Below are 13,962 nucleotides of genomic sequence, written 5' to 3'. Positions count from 1 at the left end.
GTAGTTTGACATTTCGCTCTGGACTTGGTAGAGTCTCGATGTTTCAGAGAGAGTTCTTACATTCCATGTTCCAATCATAAACCGGGTTTTAAATCCATATGTCGTCATCGAGGGGTTATCAGTTCTTATATTGCTTGTTGATGTTTCTGTAATCTGGTGTTTTAAAGATGGGTGGCTGATTGGGCCATCGCATCCGCACCTAGTGCTGGGGCTGCCAGCCATCCTCTAGGCAAGGGTATGTTGATAGTAAATCTTCTGAAGATCTTTGGGCGCCACCGTTGGCCATACCATTGGCTCATCCGCTGCCATCCCTATTGCTTGATCCCATCACAATCAAACAAGGAGTCGAGAAAAGTGCTCCAGTTAAAAAGTGCTGCAGGCATTTCTTCCGTGCTGCATTTGGGGTTATACCGCCCATGATCGGTCGCCAGAGCCTCGTTTGCGTGAACAGAGGACACCAAGTCTCAAGTGGACAGTGGGTGAGGTTGACGTTTGAAGAGGATTGGCTATGTAAACAGATATATTATTCGTCTTCGCTTCTCTCTCCCGTTAGTCCTCCCAACTGTCAATTGCTTTGTGTATATGTCAAATGAAATCGCATCTGAAATCCATTGGATTTCATTTGACGTTTAAGCAATGGTATTGACAGTTGAATTCGAGTGGATTTCGTAAATGTAAACCTAGCATTTGGCGAATAAGATATACAGCCAGTTTCTTTATGTCGAAAGAAGAATGTGTGCGAATGAAACACACCCGAACTTTAGTTTTCGAAATAATTTTATCTTTGCTTTTGCTTCAAAACAAAAAACAAATTTGAAAAACACACAAAACTTTGGACGTGTTTCTTTCGCACACATTCTTCTTTCGACGTACAGAAACAGGCTGTTAATTTAACAATCGAAGGTTGTTTAAGAAAATTATTTGATTATTGCTACAAAAATAATTCTCTTTCCATATCATAAATTAACGGCTGGCCTTCCACATAGTGTTCACCCTACAAAATAAACTACAAACTACAACATAAGTCGTTTTCCATAATTTATTTATCTTGGAATTATAACTTTGTTCCTGTACTTTTTAAATGGTAAGAGTGGTAAAAGAGAAAAGTGTCAAAATTGCTCTCTCAAGCTGAAAACACATACAGTGGCGGCCATATAATTAAGAACGACATCGTATTAAAAAGTATTTGACTTGCTACGTTCCAAATATTTGAATATTTATATGGAACAAAATTTGTAAATAAAGTACAGGGAAAGTACTTTCAAATAAAGCCAAAACATGTTTTAATTCTCCTTTGTTTATACGTAAGAAACCACGATTTATTAAAATAGTCATAAATCGACCTGGTCACATAATTAAGAACGATATAAGTAAAGGTTACTTTAAGGTAATTTCCATACACAATATGTGAACATATCGTTATGTATTTTAGAAATCGGTTACTTTGATTCATTTTTAGTGTCAAATGTCCTTCAATGCTACATATTATTGAGTCTAATATGATAATTAGGGCATACCTAACGTTTTCAAAAATTTGCCCATAATTTGACGAATTTATTTTATTTTTGGGATCTAAAGCCACAGTTTTGTCTTCCTCTCATTCCCTCGATGACGCTCTAAACGATACCCTGTGATTGTCGTTCCAAAGTCGGTGCTTATTTACCCTTAAATTGGTTTGTACCCCACTTCTTTGAGTCCTTTACGAGGGAAACTTCTGGGAAATAGTTTCGTATGAGCCATTTCCACCTTATAAATCGTTAGGATTGTTGTCTGCAGGTAGTAGACAGGAAATAAAAAAAATAATTTCGTTTTGTACAAAGAATTGGCCTAACGGTACACCGAACAAAAATGAAAGGTTTAATATTTTGAAAGCCTTCAGCAGAATGTCTTTGTGGGTGTGGTAGGCATAGTTATGTAGGACTTTTTAATCAATGAAGCTCATATTAAAATCAAAATCAGTCAAATCAATAATTTTTATGGATGAAAATACAATTTTTGTACAAACTAATGTCTGATGTACATACACACAATTATTGTGGAATTCGAGCAGTCAAAACATTATGTTAATAAATGTTATATTCAGTGTAGAATTCTTCCAATTTTTGTATAGACGTTATATTATTGTTTCATTTCCTATCTACTACCTGCAGACAAAAATCCTACCGCTTTATAAGGTGGAAATGGATCTTACGAAACTATTTCCCAGACAATTCCCTCGCAAAGGACTCAAACAAGTGGGATTAAAGCCTATTTAAGGGTAAATAAGCGCCGGTTATGGAACGACAAACACGGGGTATCGTTCAGAGCGTCATCGAGGGAATGAGAGGAAGCCAAAACTGTGACTTTAGATCCCAAAAATAAAATAAATTCGTCAAATTATGGGCAAATTTTTTAAAACGTTAGGTATGCCCAATTATCGAACTTAGATTCAATAATATGTACCACTGAAGGACATTTGATACTAAAAATGAATCAAAGTAACCGATTTCTAAAATACATAATGATATATTCACATATTGTATATGAAAATTACGTTAAAGTAACATTTTCTTATATCGTTCTTAATTATGTGACCAGGTCGATTTATGACTATTTTAATAAATCGTGGTTTCTTTCGTATAAACGGGGGAGAATTAAAACATGTTTTGGCTTTATTTGAAAGTGCTTACCCTGTACTTTATTTACAAATTTTGTTCCATATAAATATTCAAATATTAGGAACGTAGCAAGTCAAATACATTTTAATACGATGTCGTTCTTAATTATATGGCCGCCACTGTACAACGTTTGGGTAAAGCTGAAAACAGATACAACGTTTGATTAAAGTTTTGCGTTGGGCGTCGAGAAAAAAAAACAACAACAGGGCGACGACGATACCAAAGTCCAGCGTTTATCTGTTTGCCGGCATATATTTCAAATGAATTTGAATTTTTCGGCATCATGTAAAAACGGCCAAAACGACACAAAACTTTACCCAAACGTTGTATCTGTTTACAGCTTAAAGTTTTGTGTCATTTTGGCCGTTTTTACACTGTTGGGCATGATGCCGAAAAATTCAAATTCATTTGAAATATATGCCGACAAACAGATAAACGCTGGACTTTGGTATCGGCGTCACCCTATTGTTGTTTTTTCTCAACGCCCAACACAAAACTTTACTCAAACGTTGTATGTGTTTTCAGCTTCATGAACATTTTTACCAAAAAAGTAAGGAACGGAAAATGGTAGATCTGGCAGCAATGTCAAAAAGAAACGTAAATAAATCAATTTTCGTCTTTTATTTCACAGTTTTTAATTTAGTTTTGTCAGCGTTCGACTTTTTCTTCTGTTTTTCGTCCATTTTCTTCTTCATTGTGAAATAATCGCAAAACAAAAGTCGAAAAATCAATTCTGCCATTTTTTACCTGCAGAAATTTGTCTGGTAGCCTGTGGTAGAAGAGAAAGCCATTTCCGCTCTCTCACTCTCTTAAAAATTGCTTCCAGTTTTGCCACTTTTCGGGGTTAAGGAACGCTTTGCAGGTTAAAAATGTTAACAAATGGTAAAAATGGTGACCTCAGGTAAGTAAAGGAACACAGCCTATATTTATAACCAAATGTTTGTTTATGTTTTTGTCAAGAATTGCAAAGTCCGCCAGAAAACATTCGAATTTAAATCAACTGATCAAACTTGCAAATTCTTAGAAGGAAAATTTTACTTGCAAAAATTTGAAAGTTCTCAGTCACAAAACTCTCCAAAATGCTCTTCAAATTAGCTCGATTTTACTTTACAAGTTTGTTATCGAACAGAATTTTATAAAAGTTTGTACAAACTTTTGGGTTATCGTACAGAATTAATAAGAGAATTACATTTTTTCACTCTCATAAGTTTGGGTACAACTTTTGCTATTTTTGTAACACTTTTCTAGCAACAATATTCTGGAGCCTAGCTAAAAGTAATTTTTATTTTTTTACTCTATTTGGTACTTTTAACATATAAACAGTGAAGTTCTAATGTTTTTATATATGTTTTTGTAAAACGGACTAACTATGCAGATACATCTACCTTTATTGTTGTGGCATGCCATTTGACTTTTTAAGCCAAGGCTGCAGGGTTATATTTTTCAGCGATATTCATACCTGGGCTACCTTTACTTTATTGTACCATGATAATACAGAAATTTTTTGTAAGGTACCCGAAAGACATCACTGTTTGTGTCGGTAGAGGCTAGCGACTACTTTTTATTCATCGTTAACTTACCGAAAAATTTCGTTAATTATCGAAATTATAAGCATTTTAATTTTACCGACAATTATCGATAACAGCAAAAATGAGTTACAGAATCCCACTACAGAGTGGTTGAATTTTATCCATGTTTTGAGTTCGCAAAACAATTTAAAATTTTTTCTTGTGCAGATAGGTATACATATGTAAATTTTACAACCAAATTGAAGTAAAATCACCAACATTTTGATGCAGCTATGCCGAAAATGCATTGAATGTGCACTAAAACATAATATATTGAACGGAATCTAGTCTAGTTACCTATAAACAGACTTTTGGTCAGGTAACGCCAAAATGCAGCCATGAATAATGCAGGTAACCAAAAATTACTGTATACCCTCGTTAGCCTAAAGGATGATGGTATAAAAATTAGTTAGAGAATCGCACTACTATTCGTGTTCACCACGCCTGTTATTATTTGTTTTTGTGCAGTCGCCGGCTGAGGTTATAAGTTCAGACATAATTTAAAATATTTCACCTGCAATTTGTAATACTATTAATTAAAGTTACATTTGTAATTCAAATATTTTAAAAATTAAGTATTTTTTGACAAGTTTTTTTGTAAAAACATTTTGTCCGTCATTAATTCAGGGTTGTTTAGCTAGCTGTTGTTAACGTAGTTGCGTGGTTGCTGTTTCCATTGGAATGTGTCTTCGCTATACTGTGTTGTATTTCAACAGAACACACCACGTTGGATAAGTGGTGAAATGAGAACCATATTGTGGATACAGAAAACTTGAGTAAACCAACAACTCGGGTTGCCGTAACTTATATGAGGGTATTGGCAACTGTCCAACATGTGACTCCGTGGCGCAACGGTAGCGCGTCTGACTCCAGATCAGAAGGTTGCGTGTTCAAATCACGTCGGGGTCAAGCAACTTGAAATTATTTTTTATATTTTTTTACTTTTATATTTTCATGCAAATAAACAATAAAAAAGTAATTTAGGCAGCGAATTCCCAATAAAAGTTATCTACATTTATTGTCAATTGTTGTTGCAGATATTATTTGTTTTTTTTTTTGATTGGGAGCCACATTCGTTTTGTCGCTTGTCGCACAGCATTTTTGTGAACCATCGATTGGATTTCAAATTACAATAATGACAGCGAATGTCAACAGATAATTGTTTTTTCTTTTGTGTTTTCTGTCATTGTGCTATGAAAAAATATAAAAAAAAAATTTAAATAATTTTGGAAAATAGTTTATGAAAATTTTGTATTCTGTACCATTGTTAAGAATAAAACTAAGAAAAAAATCAATAACAAAATAGAGAAAAAAAAACAAAGGATTAGTCGAATTGACCCCGACGTGATTTGAACACGCAACCTTCTGATCTGGAGTCAGACGCGCTACCGTTGCGCCACGGAGTCCCATGGAGGGTGGGTGTCAATAATGCGTAATCAACTATGAACATACAAGTTCTAAACGTTTATTTCAAATCGTTTTCAATAACAAAGGTACGGCAAATGTTTTAAATTGTTTTTTATGACCCTCACCATGGCTTGCACGGGATAGAATAAGATACCATTGTACCACAAAAAAAAAAAAATAAATAAATCGTATTTATAAAAAAGGGAACTGGAGCAAAAAGTAGACTTTTTATTATGATCATAAGTGCTAATTTAAACGCATTCTAAGGCTAAAGTAATTTTATGAATGATCGTAGAACCGCATTTACATCAAACATGTTTACAATCCCATTGAATTTCTGCCAAAAAATTCGGTTTTGCTCAAAACACTTGTTTTAGGTGCCAGAGCAAATGAGGTATTTGCTGAAGATGAGATATTTTGCTGATAGAACTGAGTTCAACACCAAAGGGTGCTTATATCATTGATGTCAACGAATGAACGTTGTCGTAACAACAGAGAATAACGAATTCAAATGAGAGTTATGTTAGCCGTTGTTTAACAAAGGGACATTACTCTCCCATCAATTCTCTCTCATTTATTTTGGACACCACCCGCTTGCAATGAAAATTCCAATTGCTGTGATTTAAGTAGTCCAGAACTAGTTCTATGCGGTACTAGTACACAATTGACCACTAAGTAATGCGAAGGGAACCAATTGACACCTTTTTATCCCAAAGTAAACGACGAGACGTCAGATGCGATTATTCACTTTTATATTAAATCCACAATTTTTTTTACTTAAACGACGATTTATATAAATAATTCACATTTGCATTTTCTTAATAACATATAAATGCAACATCCAATAACAGAAGCTATAGCAAACCCGCTAGCAATTCCAATTGTCGCAATTTAAATACAGTCGGACCTCGATTATCCGTGATGGTCGGGACCGGAGGCATTACGGATAATCGATTTTCACGGATAATGGAGGCAATGTTTTTATGCAGTTTTTAAACATATTTATAAGTAAAAATGGCATAGTTTTGTACGATAATAATAGAGTCAGTAATTTTTGTTATATTTCTAAAGGTATTCTACAAAACTTTAGAAAGATACATAATACCATCTTCAGATTCATCTGAATTGACTTTGTCCCATGGTTTTTGTAAAACTATTAATATACAAATTGTGTAATATGGGAGAATTTCCAGTTTTCTTTTGTTTGCTTAATCAAATTTATTGGAAAGTGTGCTTTTACTCCCGGATAATAAAGTTTATAACCAAAAATATAGGAAATGGAAAAAGACCAACATTTCTTTTTTATCCCGGATAATGGAGGTTCCCGGATAATCGATTCACGGATAATCGATTCACGGATAATCGAGGTTCAACTGTCGTCCTAAACTAGAGGTAAGTGGTACTAGTTCACAATTGACCCATAAGTAATGCGAAGGGAACCAATTGACACCTAATATATCCCCAAGTAAACGACGAAGCGTCAGTTGTGACTATTTCCCACCACTTTTTTTATAAATAAACTGGTATATGACTGTAAACCTGGAACTAGTACAATACCACCTACAGGTAATGCATAGAGTGTCAATTGGTTACCTCCTATGACATCCCCATGTTAAAGTTTACAGTTGATTGCACTGTGTGGGGTCAGAAGTGGAACTAGTTACTGTAACGCTGAGAATCGACGAGTTTCCGATGCGAACTAGCCCATTGCGCAAGCGGGTAGTGCTGATGGACTGCACATATTCGTACCTAATGTTTCACATTGTTCTGGTATAAAAAAGGAATACGAAGGAAATATACAATTTGCCATCTTCTCTACCCACTACCAATGAAAATTCCAATTGTCACAATTAGCCCAGAAATAATTCTGGGCCGAACTAGTAATGCACTGTGAGGGGTCTAAAGTGGAACTAGTTACTGTAGCCCTAAGAATCGACGAGTTACCGATGCCGAACTAGTTCATCTTGTAAGCGGGCAATGTTACATTTTAAGGGCTGTCATTGAATGTAAACAACACCTAAACTCCAAGTCTATTTCTGGACTTCATTTGACATTTCTCAATTTCATACAAACTCAATTTGAACCATGGAAAGGCACACAAGGCAATCGTGCACTTCAAGGTTTTTTCGGCCGATTTTATAGCCCAAATGTGCGTAGAGTCTGAAAATCGTACAAAAATTTGAGCAAATCGGTCGGGTCTGTAGGAGGAGTGAAAACACCAGTACATGCTCGTACAGCTCGTACAACTGGAATTATTGATGCTGTTCGCGATAGTGTGGCTGAAGAGCTATTCACTCACGCTCGTTGCTGGGTATTATGCCAAAAGCCTCCTTGAGCATTCCAAACGGTCAGAATGCTGGCAAGAAATGGCAACTGTGGATGAACATTTTTTGAAGAGAATCATTATCAAGATCGCTTGATTTTCTTGCAGAAGATTCGGTGTTGGGTTGGGTTGGCAGCCGCTGGCCGAAACGCTTTTGGTATCGGGTCAATCCGGTACAAAGAACCCGCTGACGTGATATTGTGTAGTATGTATATCTTCTTGCTGAAAATCAGTTGATATTCTGATAGAAGATAAGGTAATTTTCTTATGGAAAATGAATTAATTTTCTTCTTGAAAATCGGACGATAGAAGAAGCCTTCTGGTTTTCTATAGAAATATATTTTATTGCTCTTTACGAAAACCTCCTATTCTTCTATAAGAAGACCATCTTGTCTTATAACAGATCAGTTGATTTCCTCATCTAAGAGGATATCAGTTGGTACGAAAATCAGTTAATATCCTCATCTTCTTGTATAAGATCAGTGTATCTTCTTGCTGAATATCAGTTGATCTCCTTGTAGAAGATCACTTTATCTTTTTGGAGAAAATCGGCTGGTATGCTGATAGAAGATCAGTTGATATCCTTATAGAAGAGAAGATCAGTCGATTTTTCTATAGATCTTCTATAGGATGACCTTTTTGTCTTCTTTAAAATGATTTGCTGATCTTCTATACGAGGGGAGAAATACCTTCAGGTCTATTGGAAGATTTTCTGCACTTCTTTAGAAAAACCTGTTGATCTTCTTAAGAGTAACCTTTTACTTTTCTATAGGAATACCTTTCATTCTTATATCGGAATACCTTCTGTTCGTCTATGGGATGATCTGCTAGTCTTCTGAAGGAAAAATACACATTTTGATCACATGTAATGTATATTAAGAACATTTGTTTTTATGTGAGAAGACATTCTGGATCTTTGTACGAAGACCTTCTGGTCTCCCCTAACAAAATTTGTTTGTAAAAACACTTTTTGATCGTCTAAGGAAAGACCTCCCGATCATTTCCTTTTAGACCTTTTGGTCTACTGTAGAAAAACCTGCTGATCTTTTATGGGAAGAAAACCGAGTTATTTATTGTAAGACCTACTGGGTATTTTCTTTTTGTCGGAATACCTTCTGTTCGTCTATCGGATGATTTGCTGGTCTTCTACAGGAAAAAACACCTTTTGATCACACGTAGGAACACCTTCTGGTCTTATATATTAAGAACATTTGTTTTTTCTATGAGAAGACATCCTGGTTCGATTGCTCGAAGACCTTCTGGTCTACTCTAACAATTTTTTTTTTGTAAAAAGACTTTTTGATCGTCTAAGGAAAGACCTCCCGATCATTTCCTTTTAGACCTTTTGGTCTACTGTAGAAAAACTTGCTGATCTTCTATGGGAAGAAACACGGGTTATTTATTAGAGACCTACTGGGTATCTTCTTTTTATCTTCTGTTGGAAGACCTTCAGCTCTTCTAGAGAAAGACCTTCTTGTGTTCTTTAGAAAGGCCTGATCTTCCATGGGAAGAACTTTTGATCTTCCATGTAGGGTTTCTTAAGGAAGACCTTCTGGTCATCTATGAGAAGATTTTATTGCCTTCCATAGGAAAACCTACTATTGTTCTATGAGAATACAGAGTGGTTGGAAAAACTTCTGGGGTTCTATAAGAAGACCGTGTGATCTTCTTAGAATACCGTAATGAAGACCTTTAAATTTTCTATAACAGGACCTTCTGCTCTTCTATAGGAATACCTTTTGTTTTTCTCAAGGAAGACCTTCTGGTCTTCTATAGGGAAGATCTTATGGTCTTCTTAGGACCAGGTGGCATTCTAATCTTCTATAGGGAAGGCATTCTTGTCTTCTTTAAGAAGATATACTTGTTTTTTTATAGGAAAACTTTCTTGTCTTCTAGGAAGACCTTCTTGTCATCAGTAGGAAGAAATAGCTCTTGTTCCCCATATCATGAAAGTCTGGTCTTCTGGTTATACCCTCATCGAAGTATTGGTTTTGAAATCCAACTATGTTTTTCCGAAATCCGCTTCAGACGATTTTGGATTCGATCTAGCCCTTTCCGTCAGTCTGGCTGGATGGAGCGTACAATAAATCTCGAACAAATTAATATATCTGATAACAAGTAAAAAAGTATCAGTCGGTATACCCTCAGCCTGTGTGGATTGAAATAGGTTTTTTCCCAAAAAAGCTTATGTATTTTGGGGCGTTTTCAAAATTTTGGGCGTATGAACCGACAAACATATGGATTGGATTGAGATATTGCGAATATTTTCGAACTTTTGTAGGGGAGTTACTGGAAGGAGTGGACCTATAAGCACCACCTTCCAATTTCATCTCATATTCAAAGAAATATTACGATATAGAAAGTGTGGACAAACACAGTATTGGGTTCAAGCCACTACATATGGTGCCACAGGGGTTTTTTACACCTTTCTGACTGTTTTCTCAAGAAGTATGAACTTACCCCAGAAAAAAGTTTTACTGTCGTAATTGAGGCAGCAAATGCAAGTTGCTTCAACAAAAATCAAAGTGCTTCAAGAGCAGGGTTTAAAGTGAATTTATCTAATGGTTTGTGTGTGAGGTACCCGAAGGAGTGGAGGAATATAGTCCACATTCGAACCTGATCTACATATATCTGGTAGATATATTAGGATGCGTAAAGCATGGACCAAATCGGCCACTCCCATCAAGAGTTAATGTGATCCCGAAATCATTTTATTAGGTCGAACTTGGTCTTAAGTCTTTTATCAGACCAAAAATTATATTATTCACCAAAAATTATAAAATTGTATAAAAAATAGCAATAGCATCTAAGGCTATCGACTAAATATGTCAAAATAGCGACACCACTTCAATATCCGCCATATCAAGTTACTCTAAATTTTATTACTTCTTTAGCAGCAAATCCCAAATGATGACACACCAGCCCACATTCCATCAAACTGCAATTCTTTAAAAATTTAATTAGCAAATAATTCATAGCAACAAACTTTAATAATTTCCCACTGGTGCTTCTGCTTCTTCCACATGGTTATAACATGTTTTATGATCCAGTTAAAATTGTTTTCCTACAACTAACTATTATTTCCATTTTTATTAGCAGCATTCAACAACCGGAGGCAAGATTACTTCATCGGCTGGTAATTTGAAGGGATTTGGAATGGTGGTTCCCATTTCAATTCAACATCATAAATTCATGTATTTATTAGTTGTTGTTACTACTGTGCGCAGGGTGATGACATGACGAGCGTCATCATCACCACCGCACCGGTAGCTATTTGAACTTGTCAGAATTTACACCGCGTTGGGCTCATATCATCAGCCAAAAACCGCATCACATTGTAAGTCAGTCAGTAAAGTGAGTGAAGAATGAATGAGGAGTTAGTGAATCATGAGTTTATTGTTGTTGTAAACCACGTTGTTATTCTTCTTCATCATCTTCTTGTCATATTGCATATCCGCTTCATTTTTTCGTTTCTTTGTTGTTGTTTGTTGTGGTCTTCTAAAGAGGAATCCATGTTGAGGTTTTTGAGTTTTTTTTTTGCACAGCCACCACCACCTGAGAAGTGATGGCTTTGTAGGCAGGTAAGTAAGTTGACTTGAAATATTTACACGTTATGACAACGAGAAAAAAATATTTATTTACATACATTAAAAACATACAAATTATGTTTAGGAGGTTGTGCGAAGCTCCACGATATATGTATGCACTCACTCAGTCACTCATGTGACTTAGAATTCGTCATATTCTTGGTTGTTTGATTTTGGTTAACGTTTGTTTTTGGATGGTAACGACAGGTCATATGTTTGTACATATTTTTTTTGGAGAATACCTTCTATTATGAGACAACTTTAAATTTGATGGCACAAGTTTGTTGGGTACGCTATTTTGCACAAAACTCCAGAAACTATACAAATATCCAATAGACCTCTAGGAGAAGTTTTATCGATCTTCTATAGGAAGATCCATCGATCTTCTATGGGAGGATCCATCGATCCTCCATGAGAAGATCCAATGATTTATAAGAAGATCCATTAATTTTCTATGAGAAGCGATGCTCTATTAGAAGATTCAATGATCATCCATGAAAAGTTCCATCGATCTTCTACGACAAATTGCAGAGATCCTCGATGAGAAGATCCAATGATCCTCCAGGAGAAGAGTCATCAATCTTGTGTGAGAATATACATCGCTCTTCTATTATAAGACTAACTGATCTTCTATAGGAACATCCATCGATTTTTTTATAAGAATATCTATCGATCAATGAGAAGATCGATAAATCTTCAATGAAAAGATGCCTTGATCTCTAATGAGAAAATGCCTGTATCTTCTATGAGAAGATCCCTTGATCTTCAATGAAAAATCCCTTGATCTTAAATGAGAAGACGCCTAGATCTTCTATGGGAAAATCCCCTGATCTTCAAAAGGAAGATCCCTTGATGTTCAATGAGAATATGCTTTGATTTTTCATGAGAAAATCACTTGATCTGCAAGTAGAAGATCCCTTGATCTTCCGTTAGAGGATCCGTTGATCATACATGAGAAGACCCCTTGATCTTCAATGAGCTGATCCATTAATCTTCAATGAGAAATCCCTTGACCTCTATGAGAAAATCCTTTGCTCTTCTATGAAGAGATACCTTGATCTTAAGTGAGAAGAAGATACATCGATCATATATGAGAAGATCCATCTTCAATGATAAGATCCCTTTTTCTTCTGTGAGAATATCACTTAATCTACAATGAGAAAATCTGCTTATCTTCAAGCAGTAGATCCCTTGATCTTCTATAAGAAGATCATTGATCTTCTATGAGAAGATATCTTGATCTTCACAGGAAAGATACCCTGATCTACAATGAGAAGTTTCCTCAATCTTCTATGAGAAAATAGCTTGGTCTTCGATGAGAAGATCCTATGATCTTCAATGAGCAGATATTTTGATCTTCAATGAGAAGATATTTTGATCTTCAATGAGAAGATATCTAGATCTTCAAAGAGAAGATGTCTTGATCTTCAAAGAGAAGATCCCTTGATCTTCAAAGAGAAGATCCCTTGATCGTCAATGAGAAGATCCATTGATCTTCTATGAGAACGTCCATCGATCTTCTATGAGAAGACCCATCGATCTTCTATGAGAAGTCCCATCGATCTTCTATGAGCAGACCCATAGATCTTTTATGAGAAGATCCATCTATCTTCTATTAGAAGATCCATGTATCTTCTATGAGAAGACCTATCGAGCTCTGTGAGAGGACCTACCGATCTCCTTCGAGAAGATCCATCGATTTTCTATGATAAGATCCATCGACCTTCTATAAGAAGACCCATCGATCTTCTATGAGAATATACATAGATCTTCTATGAGAAGATTCATGGATCTTCAATGAGAATATCCATGGATCTTCAACGAGAATATCCATCGATCTTCTATGAGAAGGTCCATCGATTTTCTATGAGAAGACCTATCGATCTTCTATGACAAGACCTATCGATCTTCTATGAGAAGACCTATCGACCTTCTATGAGAAGACCTATCGATCTTCTATGGGAAGATCCATGGATGCTCTATGAGAAGATCCATCGATCTTCTATGAGAAGTTCAATCGACCTATCGATCTTCTATGAGAAGACCTATCGATCTTCTATGAGAAGACCTATCGATCTTCTACGAGAAGATCCAACGATCTTCTACAAGAAGATCCAACGATCTTCTATGAGAAGATCCATCGATTTTCTATGAGAAGATCCATCGATCTTCTATGAGAAGATTCAATGATCTTCCACAAGAAAACCCATCGATCCATTATGAGAAACCCTATCGATCTTCTATGGGAAGATCCATCGATGTTCTATGAGAAGATCCATCGATCTTGTGTGAGAAGATCCATCGAGTTTCTTTGAGCAGATCCATCGATCTTCTATGAGAAGATCCATCGATCTTCTGTGAGAATATCCATCAATCTTCTATGAAAAGGTCCATCGATCTTCTATGAAAAGATCCATCGA

General features: G+C 35.7%; 2 non-coding genes across 2 annotated transcripts; one reads left to right on the top strand and one right to left on the bottom strand.

Moving 5' to 3' along the window:
• The first annotated feature begins 5,062 nt into the window (after window positions 1-5,062).
• TRNAW-CCA (transfer RNA tryptophan (anticodon CCA)) lies at window positions 5,063-5,134 on the top strand. Its single transcript has one exon. It is a non-coding gene; the product is annotated as a tRNA-Trp (tRNA).
• A 425-nt stretch (window positions 5,135-5,559) lies between these two features.
• On the bottom strand, window positions 5,560-5,631 carry TRNAW-CCA (transfer RNA tryptophan (anticodon CCA)). The gene has a single exon. It is a non-coding gene; the product is annotated as a tRNA-Trp (tRNA).
• Window positions 5,632-13,962: the final 8,331 nt, after the last annotated feature.

This window comes from Musca autumnalis, unplaced genomic scaffold, assembly GCF_047663935.1.
Source record: "Musca autumnalis isolate F117 unplaced genomic scaffold, ASM4766393v1 scaffold_5, whole genome shotgun sequence".
Taxonomy (NCBI): Eukaryota; Metazoa; Arthropoda; class Insecta; order Diptera; family Muscidae; genus Musca; species Musca autumnalis.
The sequence above is the reverse complement of the archived record's forward strand: the minus strand, read 5'-3'. Positions and strand labels throughout refer to the sequence as shown.